The sequence below is a fragment of the Brachycentrus maculatus genome, unplaced genomic scaffold (assembly GCF_059751285.1).
Source record: "Brachycentrus maculatus isolate JH-2025_06_01 unplaced genomic scaffold, ASM5975128v1 h1tg000459l, whole genome shotgun sequence".
Taxonomy (NCBI): Eukaryota; Metazoa; Arthropoda; class Insecta; order Trichoptera; family Brachycentridae; genus Brachycentrus; species Brachycentrus maculatus.
Genome location: NW_028281206.1, coordinates 859334 through 882762, shown reverse-complemented (window position 1 = coordinate 882762; position 23429 = coordinate 859334). Strand labels below are relative to the sequence as shown.

Sequence of the window (23429 nt, the reverse complement as noted above, 5' to 3'; positions counted from 1 at the left end):
TACCGTGCTGGAGGCTCCAGGTTCGATTCCCAAAAGCGTAAAAATTAATATTAACCAGTTTTCACTCTGTTATTAATTAATTAAGTGAAAAAAATAACTTATTAGAGTAAATAATATTATTATATAATTTAAGTTTTACTTGGTAAATAACACTACTTCTTAAAATCTTTCGTGGCGTGTTTCGATGCATTCCGCATCATTTTCAAAATCGAAAAAATTCACGTTTTTTTTATATATTTTTTTATTGTCATTTAATATGGTTGCAAATTTAAAAAAAAAAATCATTTAAATTAATTTTTTAAGCATTTCTACTTAAAATTTAAAACGCATTATAAACAAATTATGTTTCTTGGTAGATAATACAATGTATTTTTAGCAAACCTAATTAAAAAATTATAAAAAATGTGTTTTTTTCTTTTCTAAGAATTTAAATTAACATACTTATTTAAAATTCTTTTTTTTTTGTATTTGTGTCTTCAATTTTTTTTATGTCTGTAGGAAGGTTGTGTTACAATGGATTTTAAGAAAAGTGTGATATTTACCTTCAAAGTAAAACTTACATTAAAAATAGAAAGATATTGTATTCGGTCACAGAGTGACTGTCGAATATATTCGAATGGTGATTCGATGTTCGAATGGTGATTCTAAAGATGGGGACTGACCTCCACGTTTCATCATAACGTAACGTCGTAACATCGCTCGCGGCGAGCATCAGCGAGCATCCGAAACTATGGATGGAGCGCTCGGCTCGCTGTGCTGACTATACCAGGGGTTCCCTTTTAATGTAAGACAATGTGACTATATATGTATATACATATCGCTCACTCCTTTCAAGAGTCATAAATCAAAAATTGAAAATTTTCAGTTGTGCATGTTTTCGGAATGCCTAGAAAATGTACTATATCCCAGCAAAAGCGGCATATTTTTGACTTAATATTTACCCGCTACAAGGCAAAACTGTTGTTTTTTCATTTTGAAGAAAAGGTATTGTTTAGTATTTTTTTTTAAATACTAAATATTTTTCAAATCAAGAAAAAACCTTCTGGTTTTACCTTAAAAGATCTGTTGCACAGTAAAAAATTCAATAAGAGGTTTGATATTTATTTTTAATACATTGTATTATATTATTAAACTTTAAAAACGTTCTACTGGAAAATCAAGTTTTTTGATTTATGACGTTCTTGAAAGGAGTGAGCAATATATTATAGTCGAAAGAAATAGGTAGGTACCTACAATAAAAGTAGTTGGGTAGAAAGATGCTAGCTCTCAAAAATTAAATATTGCTTTATAGGTACCTACCTGAGAATATTTGTGGTTTCGGATAATGATAGAGGATCGACTCACGGCGCACCTCTTGACTTTCTTTGACGCACACTTTGGGAACCCCTGGACTATCCGAATCCTCGCATCGTAACGTGTTACTTTACAACAAAATGCTCCGGTCAGTCTCCACCAAAACATCTATCACACATCATTTTGCCGCACATCCTTCTTTATTTGTGAACATCAGGTCCCTACATTGGACAGCCGTGCCCGATGTAGGCCACGTTCCTGAAGATGGCCGCCGCTTGGGACAGCAGCGGGCAGCAGGGCCCCATGATCTTGTCCTGACCCCCCGGAGGAGCTCTGTCGGGCCCCCCTGCGCCCCCCTGGCCGGCCCCAGCTTGCTGACGGAGCTGCTCCAAGCGCAGCTGATTCTGTCGCTTCCATTTTGTTCTAGATAAAAAGCACGATAATTTAACAAACAATATTCTACAGAATATTTAACAAAAATAACATAATAAAGAAAATTTAAAAAAAAATTACATTCCACCCAAAAAAAAACAAAATCATAAAAAAACAGCTTCCATTAGTTGGTCTTTGGGGTTGCTTTGCAATGAATAATGTTTAGGATCAATAACGTTTAGGATTTTTATGGAGTGTGTGGAAGTTTTTGGTGAGAGTATTTTAATGTTTTTGATCTTTTTTTATTTAAAATAAACCCTGATGATGACAAGGTATTGTCGAAACCGGTAGGTTGAATTGTATTAATAAAAAAGGCTGAAAACAAGGTTAATTAATTTTATAACATTTATAAAATATGCCACAAAGTATCTGCGGAAAACATTCAAGAAAAAACAAAGTTGTTTTCATTTTATAAAGTTTATAAAATGTGCCATAAAGTATCTGCGAAAAACATTGAAGAAATAACGTAACATTTGCTTGGCAATAGGGACACCAATCGGGCTTAATATTAAGACGGTTTATGTCAATGTTACCTTCTGTTCTGATACCAGGTCTTGACCTGTGTCTCGCTGAGGCTGAGGGCGTCTGCCACATCTCCACGGTCTGCCACAGACAAATACTTCTGGCATCTGAACTTGCGCTCCAGGTAGGCCAACTGCGCGTGTGTGAAAGCCGTGCGTCGTCTTCTTGGTTTTCTTCCGCGGCCGGCTGTCAATAATAGATATTGTCGTGTTAATTTCTATAAAAAAACAACAACTAACGCCAAGCAACACCTAAGCAGTTGCTGACAAGGTTACCCAATGTGAGATCAATGTGTTACCCAGAGATCTAAATGGACCAAAACAAATCACAACAGCGCGAAACGGACCGGTTATTGTGATACTAGAAAAACGAAGCTCGGGATTTTTCAATTCTTGAAAAACGTAGCTCCAGATTTTAAAAATTCTATCAAAATACAGCTCCTATATTGAGATTCTACCAAAATACAGCTCCTATCTTTACATTTCAGATGATTACATCTCTGGATCTATAGATTCTAGCAAAACACAGCTTGGAAATTAGAAAATTTGGCAAAATACAGCTCCGAATCTAGAAACTCTAACAAAATACAAATTAAGCAAAACACAGCTACAATAGTTGAGATTATACCAAAATACAGCTTCGTATCCTTAGATTTCAAATGACTTTGGCTAGATCTTTGGATTCAAGCAATATACAGCTCAGAATCTATGAATTCTAGCAAAATACAGCTCCAATACTTAAGATTCTAACAGAATACAGCTTCGTATCTTTAGATTTAAGATGAACACAGCTCAGAATTAATAAATTCTACCAAAATACAGCTCCAAACCTTAATCTTCTAGCAAAATACCGCTCCAATTCACGAGATTTTAGATGTAGATGAAGTTTAAAATGAAGCTAACATTCAAACTATGCTTCTCCAAAAATCTTCATTCAACATTGGCACTCATTGCTTTTAGAAAAATTGAAAACAAGATTGAAGCAAATCAATTGCACAAAGCATAAAGATTGTAATCCACAAAGAAGGTAGCAGCATTTCAGAGTAATAAGATTTTTAAGTAATAAGACTTTAGACACCACCAGATTTACCTAAAATCTGGTGGTGTCCAAAGTCTGAGTAATCGGAGGGCATGTATGACTAGATGTATGGATGTGAAGGAGGCGAGGAGTATATGTCAGGGCAGAAGAGTGCGGCGTTCCATACTTTCTGCCTACCCCTGCGTGAAACGGCGTGATGGTAGTAGTAGTAAAATTTTAAAGTAACTACCTTCATTGTCGTTGTTATTCGTGGAATGTTGCCCTGGAGACGTCAGCGACGTTGACGAGAACCCAAGCAGATGGTTTTGTATGGAATTTTTCGCTAAATCGAGAGAATGTCCGTACATGCTATCCGCGACTCTGACTTGGCTTAAATTTTGCAATCTCAAATTGACTTCGTAGTTTCGTCTCGCCATATCGTCCAAGTCTTCGTTTTGCCCCGCATAGCTTTCAAAGCCGCCATTTTGATTCGTTCGGCGGGAGTTTTGGAAATTCAAACCGTGGTAGTCCGGAGGCGATCGGGCGTCTTCGTGACGCGTTCGGCAATCGTCGGAGACGTTGCTATTATCGCCAACTGAAATTTCGTCATCTTCTATGGAATTCTCGCTGTTTGGTGTTGCCGCACCGAAAAATCGATTTTCATCGTCTTCTACTGACGTTCTGTCGATTCTCCGTTCTGTGAAAGAAAGAAAAAATGGGCTAAAGAAATTAATTGAAGTTAAAACTATATTTATATAAATAAATAATTTCTTTTATTGTCACCATACTACTATTATATTTTATGCACTTATTATTTTTCGTTTTCCATTACTGAAATATTTCGATAAAAACTGTGAACGACATTTTCACTATATTTTTAATGTGTCCAAATATTTATTTATTCACAGATAATGAGTTTTGCAATATTCAGGTGTAAACATATTTAAATCAATATTTTAATGTACTCTCAACGTGGATGAAGAAGTTTCATAAGATGAGAATGATGAATGTTACACAGTATGATCAAATAAACCAGACAATAACAGATCGTATCCCTGTAACCTTGACATGTGTACTTCCATCTCAATGCACTTCTACATCTTACTTTAAAAAATATAGATAATAAATAAATAAAATCACTGCATTTTCCACTAACTTAAAAAAATGGTTTTTTACGGTGTGTATTTTTTTTAAATGAAACGTATTTTTTTCTTCAAAGTTTTATTTGGTAAATACCATGTAAAACGTAAACTAAAAATGTATAGATTTTATCACAAAGTGACTGCCGAATCAATTAATGAAAAAATAATATTGACTTAAGTTTGGCATAGCTAACTCATTTATTACAAATTATTAAAATGTCTTTTGTTACGTTAAAAACTCATCATTAGTCATTTCTATAAAACAGACTCAATAATCGTTGAAATTTTGAAAGGAAACCATAGAGAAAATTACAAACAAGCACAGACCACAGAGAAAGCCGAATCTCGTTACGGCAATACTAAAGGGACAATAGGAAAGAGGAGAGTTGAGTGGAACTCGAGTAGGCAGAACTCTTGTTCTTCTAAATAATGTGCAAGTACCTACCTACTCACATAGAATATACTTTATCTAGCTATTAAATTATTAAATAATTATCGCGGTTTAATTTAGTTCAAAATTTATCTAAATATTCTTGATTTCTTAAACGTTAGTTAGTATTATTTAAAATTGTAATAAAACTCTTCAATTTGAAGTTAACAACGAATCGAGGGAAAAAGCATACCTCGATGGCATCCGTTCTCAACCAAGGTCAAAAGAAGAAAAAAACATATCCGCTTATAAGCTGCCTGGTCGAGTCCAGAGTCATGTATTGTCATTATAAAATACGTTAAAAAAAGATACGGCAGTACCTACCTAAAATGTAGAATTTTTAATGCTATATACCTCCCTAACTTCTATATAGATTTTAATATACTATAAATAGTATCAACGTTGTCTTGTGTTTTTTAACATTCGATTTGCGTTTGAAAACAATTGAAAATCACATACCTTATTGTAATTTCTATGAGAAAAATATTTCGAAAAAAGGTTAGATTGTATACGAAGTGTCCAGATCTGAATTGATATAAAATATGAAAAAAAATATTGATTCATCCAATAGACCTATTTTTTATAAATATATTTTAAATATACAATTTTAAGAACTTGTGTAAACATTGTACGTATTTGCCTTCACACAAGAAGCGCCCCGCGAAGAGGTAGGTACTCGAGAGATAAAGAGATTTTAATAAAAGCTGGCAACACACAAGTGCCAGATAACGTAAAGGAAGGAAGAAGACGTGAGTGGTTTTCCCGCGCGAATAACTGTCATCTAATTAATGCCGCGGGGCGCACCAGACGCCATGATACTTTCCTATTTAAATGCAGACAAAAGAAAAAGCGGCTGCACGGTTTTCTCTTTTGAGCCTCTGCTTTATTTTTCTCTTACACCATCGTTAAGAAACGGGTTTTATTTTAATTAATTAATGGGTTCGCATTCAACTTAAATTATGATATGAAACTTTGCAACATCTTTTTTCATCGTGGTTGAAAAATTACTAATGTCACAACACTGTTTGCCAAGAGATGAGCGTAAAAAAATCACACTCAATAGTCGATGATACATCCGATAGTTTATCGATATTTTTTTATTTAAAAGAGGAGTGTTTGTGTTTTTTATGATTTACATAAATATTTGAATTTCATACTATTTCTGTGAACCTAAGCGGTTCATTATTAGAAATAGGTATCAAATTATGGTACAGTGGGTTCGAACCGAGAAACTCTGACTTGATAGTCAGCGACACTAGCCACGGGACCACAACCCGACACAATTCCAGCCTTCTCTATGACCTCCAAAGCTGTCAGTAAGAAGATTGAAGCATTCCAAATGTTGTGCTTTAGAAAATACTCAAAATATTATAGATTGAGATTTTCCACTGTTGAGAGTTTCGAACAAAGGTGTTTTGAAGATAATATAAAACTGAACGCATTTAAACAGTGTTTTTTTTACAACATTTTGAGTGTGTCCAAATACTTGTTCACAAAATCTGGATTATCCCCAATTACAGGAGTTATTTTCATATTATTTTTTGATATCTCATCAAAGATGAAGAAGAATATGGAAGTCTGGGCATTTACGGGGCTTACGACCGTCGTAGGCTGGTTTAAGTGATGGTTTTTATCTGGTCAAATTTAAGCTTAATAATAAAAATGAAAATGGTATTTTCTGGCGTTTCTCATGTGTGTGATTATAATCCAGGATTCGGATCTCACATACTAATATAAGAGTTTCTGCTTAATAAAAAGCTTCTTTACATCTCACCAATAGATGTCTCTAGTGAAGTTCTAGTGATTCATGAACAAGGTTTCTAAATTGGTTCATATATATAGAACTTCCAAGAATTTGAGTAGTGTGGTTGTCAATAATGGGTAGAATTGGTGAATGTTACACGTGTGTAAAGTGATCACTTAAACCAGCCTATGACGGTCGTAAGCCCCGTAAATGCCCAGACTTCCATATTCTTCTTCATCTTTGATAAGATATTAAAAAATAAGTGTTTTTTTTATTTATTTAACTTTACAAAATGGCTGCCGAATCAATGAATGAAATTGTGATTTATTTTATGAATTTTTATTATTAAATATTTTGAATTTGGGTAGTATGTTTTCTAGAGATGGAAAGATTGATAAAGACATAGAAAGGAGAGTGAATGCTGGGAACAAAGTGAATGGTGCACTGAAATCAGTTATAGCAAATAAAAACCTATCAGCGGAAGCTAAACTGGCAGTGCACAACAGAGTCCTGGTTCCAACTCTAATGTATGGAAGTGAAACATGGAGTTGGCAAAAGAAGGATGAAAGTAGACTGAATGCAGTCGAAATGCGATCTCTCAGAAGAATGTGCGACAAAACGATGTATGATAGATGTGCGAACAGTGAAATAAGGAAGGAATGCAAAGCTGAGATAAGCATTATCGATAAAATTAAGAAAGGTGTGTTGAGATGGTTTGGACATGTAGAACGAGGTATGAGTGAGGAAAGAACGGTAAAACAAATTTATGAGGCGAATGTTAGTGGGAAAAGAAGCAGAGGAAGACCGAGAAAAACATGGCACGATCAGGTATTCCAAATACTTGAAAGTGGTCAGGTTAGGAGTCGTAACAATCGGCGGGTATGTATGAGGAGATGCATGAACGTGGAAGAGGCGAAGAATGTTTGCAAGGACAGAGTGGTGTGGCGCTCTATTCTTTCTGCCTACCCCTGCGGGGAAGCGGCGTGTTGGTTAGTTAGTTTTTATATTTTGTATTATTATTATGTTTGTAAATAAAAATAAGACTTGATACTGGCAGGAACATCGTTTCACTGGATGGCCATAAAATTTAAATTAAAGTTCTGTAAATTTTTAGGTGGTTTAAATTATTTTTGTTTAAAAAAAAACAATCAATTTTACAAATACGTAAGTTTTTCTAAGTCAAGTGGTATTTATCCATGATCGAACTAGCATAGATACTCCATAGATAATACTCCATAGATCAATGCGGTATTGAATAATAGGGATGTCCTCCAAAACAAATTGGCAGCAGCGATCGACCCTTCACATTTTGTCTTCCGACGTCCACTCGAGCACGATTCGAATGCCCATCACTAGTGAATATTTTTCCTTAGGGATGAGAAGGTTTAGTGGCGATTAGGATAAGTTGAGTAGGTACCAATCGATTATTATATGAATAAATAATTTCTTTATTAACCACGAAGAGAAGTACACAACCATGATACACGATTTACACACAACGAAGGTTTAAAAGTCCCAAGAATTAACAATAAATATGGGAGTCGAACACTGCAATATATCGTTCCGAACATTTTTAATTTGTTGCCGACGGAGGTTAGAGGTCAAAATAAAATATGGAACAAAGGCAAAATAAAGGAATGGGTAATGAATGATCAAGAGTTAATTTTATGAAAATTTTATGAAAAATTTATATTCTTAATTTTTCTCTTTTTTTGTGTGTATATTATTAGATTTAAATGGTTAAAAACAATAAAAAATGAATGCAAAAAGAACTCCACCGACAAGACACACATGGATGCTTTGCAAAATTAAAAATAGTTTTTTTTTTTAAATAAATGTATATAATTTATGTTAATAAAAAAAAGAAACAAAAGGAAAAGTCTCGTTTTTATTAACCTTTCCCCTACAGTGTTAAAAAAAACTTCCGCGTGCTACGGTGATATGTACTTGTATGTATATTGTACACCATAGGAAAATGTGATTTAAACATGAGAAAAATGTAAATATTCCTTAAATGAAGAAGAAGATAGAAGTCTGGTCATTTACGTGGCTGACGAACTTCATAGGATGGTTAAAGTGATCACTTTACACACCTGTAACATTCATCAATCACTTGAGACATCTATTTGTAGTAAAGTTCTAATGATTCAAAAAAAATGTTTCAAAATTGGTCCATATTTATAGAACTTCCAAGAATTTGAGTAGTGTGGTTGTCAATAATGGGTAGAATTGGTGAATCACTTAAACCAGCCCATGACGGTCGTCAGCCCCGTAAATGCCCAAACTTCCATATTCTCCTTCATCTTTGATGAGATTTAAAAAAATAATACTGATTTATTTGTTTCATATTATTTTTTGACATCTCAAGATAGATGAAGAAAAATATGGAAGTATGGGCATTTACGGGCCCCGTAAATGACCAGACTTCCATATTCTTCATCTTTGATGAGATGTCAAAAAATAATTTTAAAAATAACTCCTATAATTGGAGATAATCCAGGTTTGTGAACAAGTATTTAAATGCACTCAAAATGTTGTATTTAATAGTACGCTGGACTGGTCCCTGAAGCGCAGGAGTGATCACCTAACCTAATCTAACGATCACGGTAAAACTGCATCAATGAAATGCAGTACCCTGTGCACTATTAGGTGCGGATAAGGGTTAGAAGAAAAAGAATAAGTGGTTTTGAAATCGTCTAAAAAGGGAGTTCACTGCACTTGTATTTTAAAAAAGCTTCTGTCAGCATTCGATTCAGAGGTGGCATATTTAAAAGGGCAATGGTAGATCCGTGAAATTTGCATAAAATATTTAAATACCTCTGAGTTTGCCGGGAGAGGATCACCTAATTGCCAATCGGGGGTTCATTTTGATTCATTAGCGGTGGTTTTATTCATAAACTGTAGCCAGCACTTCGCTTATACGAGAGATAACTAGCTTCCACACACAGAGACATGTAATACATATTTATGTTTTTTTTTAAGATTTGCATGATAATGGTAATTAACACGTCGGGTGCGGTGTACACGTCAGACGCGTATATCTAACATTTCCCCCGGTAGGTATGTAATAACGCTCACTCCTTTCAAGAACGTCATAAATCAAAAATCGTCAATTTTCAGTTGTGCATGTTTTCGGAATGCCCAGAAAATGTACTATATCCCAGCAAAAGAGACATATTTTAAACTTAATATTTACCCGCTACAGGGCAGAATGTGTTATTTTGCATTTTGAAGAAAGGGTATTGTTTATTTTTTTTTTTAAATATACTGAATATTTTTCAAATGGAGAAAAAACCTTCAGGTTTTACCTAAAAAGTTCTGTTGCATAGTAAAAAGTTCAGTAAGTGGCTTGATATTTATTTTAAATACATTGTATTATATTTTTAAACTTTAAAAACGTTCTCCTGAAAAATCAAGTATTTTGATTAATGACGTTCTTGAAAGGAGTGAGCGATATGTATTTTTGTCCGCCTCCGTGGTGTAATGGTTAGCGTGTGTAGCTACCGTGGTGGAGGACCCGGATTCGATTCCCAAGGACTGAAAATAATTATCAGTGAACGTTGTTGTTGTAGGTACTATATAAAATAAACCCATTCAGGGATCCAAAATAAATGAACTGAAAAAATACTTCATGGAAAGATATTTGTGTTAATGATTAGTTATATTTTCTCATTTATTTATTTTAAACACGCTTTGTACCTTTTTATATGCCCATTTATTAATTATATGCCCATTAATTTCTATTAAAAACAGTAAACCCGTTTACTGTTTTATATTTAATAAAAAATATATATAGGTATAAAAGTAAATTGTATTACCAACAAACATAACTAACGAGTCCCTCTCCAAGCACAAGAGTTCAGTCTCTTTATTGGAGAGAACTCCGTTTTTAATTTAAAGATTTTATATGGAAATGTTTACAAAATAAATTAAAATTATTAAAAAAAAACTTTTGTAACCATATGAAATAATAAAATAAAAAAAATATATAAAAAAAACTCATATTATTTTTTGACATCTCATCAAATAGAATAATAATTTGGAAGTCTGGGCATTTACGCGCCTGACGACCGTCATAGGCTGGTTTAAGTGATCACTTTACACAGGTATAACATTCACCAATTCTACCCATTATTGACAACCACACTATTCAAATTCTTGGAAGTTCTATATATATATATGAACCAATTTAGAAACCTTTTTCTTGAATAACTAGAACTTCACTATAGACATCTATTGGTGAGATGTAAAGAAGCTTTTTATCAAGCAGAAAACTTATATTAGTGTGTGAGGTCCGAATCTTGGATTATAATCACACAAATGAGAAACGCCAGAAAATACCATTTTCATTGTTATTATTTAAGCTTATAATTTGACCAGATAATTTATTTACAACATTTTGAGTGTGTCCAAATACTTGTTCACAAAATCTGGATTATCTCCAATTGCAGGAGTTATTTTCAAAAATAATTGTAATATGTCAAAAATAATATGAAAATAACTACTGTAATTGGAGATAATCCAGATTTTGTGAACAAGCATTTGGACACACTCAAAATGTTTTTAAAAAACTTTGCTGATCAGGGACTATCGCTTTTATTCCTTAGTAAAAACCGTCGCTATTGACATCTCCCCTATCTTTCTGGACACCCTCAATACCCTCAAGTAGGTACAGAGCATTATTCACCCTTAGTTTTTTTTGTAGTTTTATTGAAATCAATCAACGGAGTTATTAAAATCAAGCTGTGCGATACTGATTGGGGGGTGAACAAAACGATTTGAAGGAGAAATGAGAATGCATGAAAGGGTAGATCACACTTGTTTCGTTTTGATTTTAGCCTTTTAAATCCTGATGTTGCACTATGATTTTATGCAGGGTAAATCGTATAGTGACTAGCCATTATTGACAGTAACTGGCCAGTAGCAGCCAATAACTGTTTTTATCTTATATTTAGAAACCTAGATGTCTTCAGACCCTTATCCGCACCCCAATGGTGCATAGGGCACTGCATCATATTAAACGCAATGTTATCTTGATCGCTAACACATGAAGGAAAGGTGATCAGCCCTCTGCTTCAGATACCAGTCCAATTAATATTGAATAAATATTACAGTGTAAAAATCACTTATATTTATTTGACCCACCCTGGGAATCGAACCCGGGACCTCCAGAACGGTAGCTGAGCTAGCTGATCATTACACCACGGAGGCGGACAAACCTTGATATAGATGAAGGAAAATAAGGAAGTCTTGATAGTTACAGGGCTTACGTAAGTAGGCTTAAGTCTTGATAGTTATTTCTAGTAATGAGCCTCTTAGGCTCACAGAAATAGTATGAAATTGAAGTATTTTTTGTAAATAATAAAAACACAAATATTTCCTTAGTGAGTTATGGGCAGTATCTAAGATTTAGTGACGATTATTTTATAATGTATGCAAGATGTTTAACGAATTATTTTACATACTTGGAGACGCTAGAAAACATTATTTTCATTTTTTTATCAAGCTTATGGCCAGTTATATTATATTGACCAGTTTTTGTCATATTTTAGATTTATTTATTTCTTTTCAGGTGGACACTGACCGGAGCATTTCGTCGTAACGTAACACGTTACGATGCGAGCATTCAGGCAGTCAGTACACCGAGCCGAGCGCTCCATCCATAGTTTCGGATGCTCGCTGATGCTCGCCGCCAGCGATGTTACGACGTTATGTTACGACGAAATGCTCCGGTCAGTCTCCACCTTTATATTTCGCATAGCGTTTTTAACATGCACGCATTCCCTACAAACATTGTGTTTAACCTAACTCAAATTTCTAAGTGGAGTTTATTTAACTATCCTTTCTTCACTCATTCGAATCACATGCCCAAACCATCTCAACACATCTCTCTTAATTTTATCGATAATGCCTTGCATTCTTTCCTTATACGATTATCACCATCGAACGTCTATGATACAACGTTTTGACGTACATTCATCTGACAGAAAGCATTGCGACTGCATTCAGTCTACTTTCATCCGTCTTTCGCCAACTCCATGCATTACTTCCATACATTTATTTGCCCAACTATTATGTCACTTTTTTAAATCTTGTATTCTTAATACATTTGCAAATCTTCTTCTGTAATTGCTTTCATCCCCGATCCTTTCATTCCGTATTAAGATGTTTATCTAATAAACAGTATAGAGCAAATCCACCTTTTTGTTAGGTCGAATTATCATCCATACAAAGTAATGAATGAAGACTAAGTGGCCCTTTGCAACCACAATATCAATTTGTATGATCATTCCACCCTTTGTATTAGGACTTATTAGGGGCCAGGGGAGGTCCTACGAAGGGGTTGATCTGTTGCCTCGAGGATACTTTGAATTGCGAGGATACAAATGAGTCTAACCTAGGCTTTAATTTTATGTTTTCATTGATTTTGAGTATTTTTTTTTTATTTATTTACGTAAATTGTATACATTTATTTAAAAAAAATTATAAACACATTTAAAATATTTTTTGCACAGACCCACCGAGCCACCTTGTGTGTATTGTCGGTGGAGTACTTTTTACATACATTTTTTTATTAGTTTTATCAATTTTAACCTAATATACAGACAACATTTTGAGTGTGTCCAAATACTTGTTCACAAAATAGATGTCTCTAGTGAATTTCTAGTGATTCATGAACAAGGTTTCTAAATTGGTTCATATATATAGAACTTCCAAGAATTTGAGTAGTGTGGTTGTCAATAATGGGTAGAATTGGTGAATGTTACACGTGTGTAAAGTGATCACTTAAACCAGCCTATTACGGTCGTAAGCCCCGTAAATGCCCAGACTTCCATATTCTTCTTCATCTTTGATGAGATGTCAAAAAATAATATAATATACAGACAAAAAAAGAGAGAAAAAATTAAGAATATAAACTATTTTACAATTTTCATAGAATTAACTCTTGATTAATTTACCCATTCCTTTATTTTGCCTTTGTTCCATATTTTATTTTGACCTCTAACATCCGTCGGCAACAAACTAAAAATGTTTGGAACGATATATTGCAGTGTTCGACTCCCATATTTATTGTTAATTCTTGAGACTATCAAACCTTCGTTGTGGGTAAATCGTGTATAATGTTGAAATTGAATTAAGGGCATTCATTCACTTGTTTCGCAGGATATATGAATCTTTATAACTGAAGGACTAATAAGTTTATCTGATATACCGCTCACTCCTTTCAACAACGTCATTTATCAAAAAACTTGATTTTTCAGGAGATCGTTTTTAATGTTTAAAAATATAATAAAATCTATTAAAAATAAATATCAAGCCACTTATTGAACTTTTTACTGTGCAACAGATCTTTTTAGGTAAAACCTGAATGTTTTTTATCCATTTGAAAAATATTTAGTATAAGTATTTAAAAAAATAATTAAACAATAACTTTTCTTCAAAATGCAATAACAACATTTACTTCCCTGTAGCGGGTAAATATAAGTTAAAAATATGCCGCTTTTGCTGGGGTATAGTACATTTTGTGGGCTTTCCGAAAACATGCACAACTGAAAATTGATTTGATTGATATACGACGTTGTTGAAAGGAGTGAGCGATATGTGAATATAACAAATTTAGTCGATTTACAATAGTCTTCACCTTCCACGTGGCATCTCTCCTCACGCGTGCCATCTCTCCTCCACGCGTGCCGTCTCTTCTCCACCCGTGCCGTCTCTCCTCCGCACGTGATGCGCACGTGTCACCCACAATCGGATGCTTCTTGAGTGCGTTCAAATTAATGCCAACGCATTTGAGCGGTATCGAATAATTTGGATATATAATAAACAGGAGAAGAGGATCTAATTGACCCTTACCCTTTCTGACTCTTTTATTCAATCGTATTAAGCTACAACCATTGCAAATATTATTCTTCAAGCCCTCATCTGCACCCGATGGGGCATAGGGCACTGCATCATATGAAAGCAGTGTTATATTCGTCTTTTTGATGAGGAAGTCTCGGCATATGGAAGTCTGTTTACAGGGCAATCATAGGCTTGGTTAAGCGATCTCTTTACACATGTCGCTCACTCCTTTCAAAAACGTCATATATCAAAAAACATGATTTTTCAGGAGATCGTTTTTAAAGTTTAAACATATATTAAAGTTTATCAAAAATAAATATCAAGCCACTAATTGAACTTTTTACTATGCAAAAGATCTCTTTAGGTAAAAGCTGAAGGTTTTCTTCTCCATTTGAAAAATATTTAGTAGGTATATTTAAAAAAATTAAACAATACCTTTTCTTCAAAATGCAAAAATAACACATTCTGCCCTGTAACGGGTAACAACAACTACGACTGGGGCCCTACAACTGAAAATTGTCGATTTTTGAAATATGAAGTTGTTGAAAGGAGTGAGCGATGTGTAACATTCACCAATTCCATCCACGATTGACAGCCGCATTACTCAATTTTTGGAACTTCTATATATATTGATCAAACTCATGCCATAGTAAATTTGAGTTCACAACAGCCATCTATGCTGGAATAGGGAAAGCTTTTATTAAGCAAACGCTCTTTCTATTTGTATGCAAGGTCCGAATCATGGATTAAATTGACATACTCGAGCCCCGCCTGATAACATGTTTTTCATTTTATTTATGTAGCTTATAATTTGACCAGTTATTTTATTTACAACATTTTTAGTGTGTCAAAATAATATTAAAAAGTTAAAAATATAACTCCTAAGAGGAGACAATCCAGATTTGTGAACAAGTGTTTGGACACACTCAAAATGTTATGAAATAAAAACAATGTATTAAAGCGGCCACAATCAATGATACATATCGTAGTCGTACAGGAGAAAGTGACCAACTGACAAAACGTAAAATGTTCAGCAGGGCCATTTAATTCACTATTGCTTGGCAACAAAATAAACATCAATGCAGTACGTCATTTTTAACAAGTCAATATATTATACTTCCCAGTTTAAAATCCTTTAGGATTTTTTTCATGGCAATATTAAGTTTGTAAGATATCAAATAGTCAATGATCACGTTTTTGTAAAAATGCACTTGGTCACTTTCTCCTGTATGACTACGATATTTAAAAATAGTTTTTTTTTCATTTTTATTTTAAGTTTTACTTAGTAAATACCAGTATTTAATCAAAAAAGAGAACTAAGAACGTAAAATAAAATTTTAAAATCAATTAGTGAATGTTTTTTTACTTACCTGTAGGAATATCCTGTCTTCCTTGTAGGACGTCTCCTAACAAATCACGTATGAGGAATGATTTATGCCCGTCTTGGTGCATTATGGAGTCCTTAAAATATCTTGAAAATACTTGAAAAAACGTATTTAAAGCACGATGGCTATGCGTCCATTTTCTTTCTTAAAAGTAATGGATTCCAATTCTCCGAGTTTATTGCACATTTATTTAGGAAAATCACTTATTCTTAAATTAAAATTAAATAATATCATTAAATTACGTATTTTCTTTATCTATATCAAAGTGTGTTATTATTTTAATTTAAATCAGAACCTACCCATGCTGGGTAAGCCATGATTATAATAATTACGAGCCGATTTTTTTTAAAAACTTAGTACCTACCTATTTAGAATCACTCATCGAATTAGAGAGCTATTAAATAAAGGTTTTACGGAGTACGCGAGTTAGAGGTCTTTTTTAAATTATTAGGCAGGAAAAACTAATTGAGAGCCACTGCTTTGGATGTAAAATATATATCGTAAAATTTTCACTATTTTTTCCGTCGCACAAAAAAACACTTTTAAATTACAAAATTGTTTTCAAAGCACGTTTTAAAAAATGCATATACTTAATAGTTATTTATTAAATTCACAGTGTTTTACGCCATTTTATTTGTAATTAATTTGCTTATTATTAGGTACGTGAATGGGTTTATCTCATTGTTTTTAATATTCATTGACAAATTGATGATATAGTTTGAAGTTCTAGGTATGCAATAATTGATTTAATTCACAATGGTTTAAGCTATTTTACTTATTATTATTTTGGTTATTATTACGTGAATGCGTTCAATTATTAGTTTTAATATTCATTGTCAAATTAATAAGATAGCTTGCCGTCTTAGGCATATAATAATTTGTTTTATTGACAATGTTTTACACCGTTTTACTTTTTTATTATTTTGCTTACGCGTTCATTTATTTGTTTTAATATTCATTGTTAAATTAACGATACAGTCTGCTGTCTTAGTCATATAATAATTAATTTAATTCACAATATTTTGTACTCCGTTTTATTTATTATTTTCTTGTTTATTATGACGTGAATGCGTTTATATATTTGTTTTAATATTCATTGTCAAATTAATAATTAAGCTCGCCGTCTTAGGCATATAATAATTTGTTTTATTCACAATGTTTTACACAGTTTTACTTTTTATTATTTTGCTTATTATTACGTGAATGCGTTTATATATTTGTTTTAATATTCATTGTCAAATTAATAATTAAGCTCGCCGTCTTAGGCATATAATAATTTGTTTTATTCACAATGTTTTACACAGTTTTACTTTTTATTATTTTGCTTATTATTACGTGAATGCGTTTATTTATTTGTTTTAATATTCATTGTCAAATTAATAATGAAGCTCGCCGTCTTATGCATATAATAATTTGTTTTATTCACAATGTTTTACACAGTTTTACTTTTTATTATTTTGCTTATATTTACGTGAATGCATTTATTTATTTGTTTTAATACTCATTGTCAAATTAATAATAAAGCTCGCCGTCTTATGCATATAATAATTTGTTTTATTCACAATGTTTTACACAGTTTTACTTTTTATTATTTTGCTTATTATTACGTGAATGCGTTTATTTATTTGTTTTAATACTCATTGCCAAAATTGTAAAATAGATAATAATAGACATAATAATTTATTTTTTTAAGCCGTTTTACTTATTATTATTTTTTATTATTATTACTTTAATGCGTTTATCTATTTGTTTTAATATTCCTTGCCAAATTAACGAGATGGTTTGACGTCTCGAAATCCATCGTTCTTTCCCGCGCTTAAATGACAACTAACCTCAAATTTCTAGCCCTCTGACGGTGGAACCGCTAAACATAATACACCGGAGGGGATGCTTTTCCGAGTGGAAAGTTCAAATAAACAAACAAAAGGGACAGAGTAGAGCTTGGGGCAGAGATATTGGATGAGACGATTGGTGATCCCTTTTTGGTAATGTGCCTGTTTGTATTTGCATGCGATGAAGTCAATGCTTCCCTATTCACTAATATCAAACCTGAAAAAAAATGCTAAAAACCTTATTCTTGTATAAAAATCAGTTCGAGATATCTGACTCACTAACTAACTTTTCTTTTCTTGTATGTTAAATTATAAACTTTATAAAATTAAACTACTTTGTTTTAAACAACATTTTTTATTGGTACATTTTTTCTCCAACCGGTTTCGACAAGAACCTTGTCATCATCAGGATTAAACATAAACTAACTAACCATCACGTTGCTTCTCTTAACGTGCTTCCGGTTATGCACCCAATGTCATTTCTTAAGTTACTAAATACTGCACCAATGTGCAAAACCGCAAGTTAAAACAATAGTTTTGAGATAAACAAGTTTATAGTCAAAATGATGCTTTTTGCCAAAACACGAATCAAATTAATACTCAAACTAATATGAATATCTCGGTAACGGAAAGAAATAGAGCAAAATCTGTGAATGTATATGATAGAGGCCAGTTATAAGAATGCTTTGAGCCGTGTTAAGCCAAACAGCCGCAACTTTAGTTACGGCTAGTTGCCTTTACACATTATTGCACCTATATACAGCACATGTAACTACGCTTGACATTCAAAAGTGTTATCTTTTCATTTGATTGATGAAAAGCTCTTTGTCTTTAAAAATAATTGTTTTCTCCCATTTTCAACATTCATAGGGCCCTTGTGCACTACCCGGAATTTACCGCCCGGCAGTCCGGTTTTGAAAAATGAAAGCGACTGCGACAGTTTAGCGTGATCGAATTTACGCGCAACGTGTTCACGCACCGATCCGAAGAAAGATAGACAAAAGCACAAGCCAATACAGGTCAATCATCGTTTTAAAACGCTAACTGACGTGCCGGACGGTAAAATTCAGTGTAATTAGGTACGTGTAGTGCACAAACGCCAAAGAGTAATTAATTGATCGAGATGTTTTACAGAATAGGTCCTACTTTGTTGATTTTTAAATATGCGCGCACGACGGAGAGAAGAGCTCGGGGTACCTACCCTGAAGAGGGAGGGGCAGGAGGCCCAGCGGAGGGATGATCCGGGCTACAGGGTGGGTATCATACAAGATGGTACCCACTACAGGGTGGCTAGAGGAGGCGCATTAAACGAGCATAAAACACAACATAATGGATCCCTCTATACAAATGTAACGGGTCGCGGTTCCCATTCCGCCATGTTGAACAGTAAAACAAAATGGGGCCTCGTGGATCTAGCATAGGTATTTTTTTTTAATATTAATAACATTTAACACTCTCCTTATCATTCATAGTTCACTTTTTGTAATACCACTTACAAAAAAAATACGTGGTATGGCACAAAGTGAACGATGAATGATAAGGAAAGTGTTATACAATTACCATACCTACTACAAAGTTAACAATGCTTTTAATAAACAAAATATATTTATAACATTTATCATATCGCTCACTCCTTTCAACAACGTCATATATAAAAAATGATGATTAATTTTGCGCCATTTTTCTGGATTTATTTGTATACTGCAGCTTTCTAGTTCACAAATCGCTCACTCCTTTCAACAACGTCATATACCTATCAAAAATCGTCAATTTTCAGTTGTGCGTGTTTTTGCATTTAAAACAAAATAGGGCCTCGTGGTTCCAGCATAGGTATTTTTTTTTACAATATTAATAACATTTAACACTCTCCTTATCATTCATAGTCCACTTTGTGTAATACCACTTACAAAAAAAATACGTGGTATGGCACAAAGTAAACGATGAATGATAAGGAAAGTGTTATTGAATTACCATACCTACTACAAAGTTAGCAATGGTTTTAATAATCACTCACTCCTTTCAACAACGTCATATATCAAAAATCGACAATTTTCAGCTGTGCATGTTTTCTGGAAAATGAGAGATATTCATTGTATCATTTACATTCCATTGAACAGGTGATGGAATTTGAGAATCTTGGAGTTGACGTTAGTAGCAAGGGTGATCTCTATGGCGAGACTCCAAAACAAATCAACAAGGCTGCAGCTATATCCGGATGCCTCAGAAATTCAATCTGGAGGAACAAACACATGAGAATGCAAAGTAAAATGAAGATATACAAAACATGTCACTCACTCCTTTCATCAACGTCATATATCAAAAATCGAAAATTTTCAGCTGTGCATGTTTTCAGAATGCCCAGAAAATGTACCATATCGCAGCAAAAGCGGCATATTTAGAACTTAATATTTACCCGCTGTAGCGGGTAAATAATAACAACACTTTCTCCCTGTAGGGCAGAAAGTGTTGTTTTTGCGTTTGGAAGAAAATGTATTGTTTATTTTTTTTAAATATAGGTTTATATGAAATATTTACTATTATTTACATATGGAAATATTTTTCTGCAATCTGTTTCATTACCCTATCCTTTCATTCCCCGTGAATAATTTCCATAACTCATTTCGGGACATGGGATTAAGGTTAATAAGACTGAAAATAAGAAAACATAGGGCAAAATGTAAGGGAAACAAGGTACAGTAAATTTTTCATTTCAAACCCTTATCCGCACCCCAATGGTGCATAGGGCACTGCATCATATAAACGCAGTGTAATTTTGATCGTTAACACATGAAGGAAAGGTGATCAGCCCTTCGCTTCAGGTACCAGTCCAGGGTAATATGGAATAAATATTAATAAAATTAATAATAAAACCCATATCCGCACCCAATGGTGCATAGGGCACTGCATCATATAAACGCAGTGTTATCTTGATCGTTAACACATGAAGGAAAGGTGATCAGCCCTTTGCTTCAGGTACCAGTCCAGGGTAATATGGAATAAATATTAGAGTTAAAAAATCACTTATATTTATTTGACCCCCCTGGGAATCGAACCCGGGACCTCCAGAACGGTAGCCGAGTGTGCTGACCATTACACTACGGAGGCAGACAGTAAATAGGCGTATAAAAAAAGTTAAAATGCACGTTTAGAGGGAAAAATGAGAAAATATCACTAACACAAATATCTTTCTAAAAAGTATTTTTTCGGTTCACTCATTTTGGATCCCTGACTGGGTTCTAATTTATATAGATAGTAAGTTTTAACTTATAAAAAAGTACCTACCTACTTAAAATCATTTATAATGGAAATGTAGCGTTTTGGTGATGACCTCCAGATATATCTTTCCAAAAAATATTTTTCCGGTTCATTCATTTTGGATCCCTGACTGGGTTCTTTTTTAAATAGTAAGTTAGTTTTAATTTTTTTAAGTACATTTATTTTTTTATTCGCAGTTTCATTTTTGCTTTCATTTCTCTCTTTTATACTATTTTATACAAACCCCACGCTATATTTGAAATCGTATTAGGAACGTATCATTCGAAGCGTAGTGGAGTGGGACACCATTACCGAATACTTTCCACGTATTTTCCGAGTCAATTCAACTTTTTAACAACCACAAATGTAAAACACACCACTCTCCACAATAAACTTGTATAAAAAATACCAAACCAACCCTTAGACTCCCTTAAACAAGCATCAAAATCACCTGACACCTCCCGCTTATACAACCTTTCAACACTGCTACTCTAAACACAACCATTAAAACCCAATTCATATCAAATTCAACCATAACACATGTATTATAAGTATGAAAATTGTATGAAAATTTTCATTAGATACGTCGTTTTTCTCCGCTTGTGCTGCGGCTAAACTAGCGAGATAAATTGACGGTGGAGTTTAGTCTGTATTCAAGATGATTTAGGGGTTGGATTCGCTTGCGGTTTGCGTGCACTAGGGCTGTTTTCTGAGCTGTATTAGGGGTAAATGCTGGACCAATGGCAGGATGGATGGAGACCAATCAAAAATCGTTTTGAACAATAAACACTTGGTTTGTTTTCAATTGCGTACAGTCAGCGTAAATATTATTCAAAATTTCACAATAAATGTATTTAATTTTTTTTACATGATTTTATTTTATTATTTACAAGGTTTATAGATCATTTATTGGATTTTTGTTACTTCTAGCTAATTCAAAATGTTTTTATTTGTGTTGTTTAATCTGTGTTAGGAACAAGAGGGATAATCTAGTGATAATAAATGTATTGTATTTAAATTATCATATAAAAAATTAAATTATCATTTAAATTATAAATCACTATTGAAATTTTATACATGTAAACAAAGATATGGTAAGATATGGTATTTGAAAGAGACGCATGTGGGTCTGATGTGAAACTGTGGTAAATGATGAAAATTAGTAAAAAATATTACAAAATTAGTATGTTAGTTAGATGGTTTCGTATATTTAGGAAATATGTTTTCATTTTTTCATTCTAAAATTTATTTAATGGACTGGTACCTGAAGCGCGGGGCTTATCATCATTCCTTCGTGTATTTAACTAACGATCAAGATAAGATTGCGTCAATACGATGCAGTGCGCTATGAACCATTGTGTACGGACGGTTAAGAGTTAGAAGAAGAATAATGTTTTATACGGATGTCAAGATTGATAAAGGTATAGAAAGCAGAGCGAATGATGGGAACTGAGTGAATGGCGCACTGAAATCAGTTATAGCAAACAAAAGCCTAACTGTGGAAGCTAAACTAGCATGGCACAATGGCGTCCTAGTACCAACCCTAACAAATTGAAATTGATTGAAGCACATGCAAAAGAATGATAAAGCAGACTAAATGCATTTGAAATAGGATAACTCAGATGCATTAGCGGTAAACCAATGAGCTATAAATGATCAAATGGTGTAATAAGGAAAACGCAAAGCTGAGATAAGCACTATCGTAAAAATGATGAGAAGTGTATTAAGACGGTTTGGACATGTTGCGAATAAATGAGGAAAGATCGGTAAAGCAGACGATTGACGATGTTTTTCATTACTATATTTTTTTTAAATTTTTAAATGCTAGGTACAAATAATCAACGAATAAATCTAGCGATAATAACCAAAACATGATCATCAAACCCTTATCTACACCCAATGGTGCAAATTCAGAATTTAATACCAGTACAGGATGATAAAGAAATAAATATCATAGTGAAAAATCATGTTGATTTATATTGAGCCCTCCGATAATCGAACTTAGGAGCTACAGCGCGGTAGACAAATGTGCTAACCACTTCGCTACGGAGGCGGAGGCCTAAAATTTGATTTCCGACTTCACCGAATATGCATCACTCAATTGTGACGAAGAATGAAAATTTCAAGTAGAACATAGGCATGGATGCGATTTTTTTATTCAGATACGTATGTATCTTACAATTTTTACAAAGTTCACTCATTAAATTAAATCAAAAGTTCAAATATGGGATGAATTTTTTCGACAAGACACTTGTATTTCATAAATCAAATACGTGACAATACATGTTTCCACAATTTTATCGAGAATCTGTTTGTGGAGGTAAACTGCGAGTTTTATTTGTTATTTTTCCATTTTTAATTTAACATTTCAAAAGCAAACCATTGTAAGGAAAAATTCGTACAACATAGTAAAATAACATTAGGAAGTTATTTATATCTCAAAAACTAAATCAATATACGTTTAACCCCGTATTATTAGCACAGTAGGCACCAAAGTTTGGTATTTTTAGATTGGTGTCGTTAACTTTATCT

The 23429-nt window shown here is 33.4% G+C and overlaps 1 protein-coding gene across 1 annotated transcript in view; it reads right to left on the bottom strand.

Annotated features, from left to right (window-relative positions):
• Positions 1–23429, bottom strand: part of Uck (Uridine-cytidine kinase) — a 332661-nt gene that overhangs the window by 185899 nt on the left and 123333 nt on the right. The window lies entirely within an intron of this gene.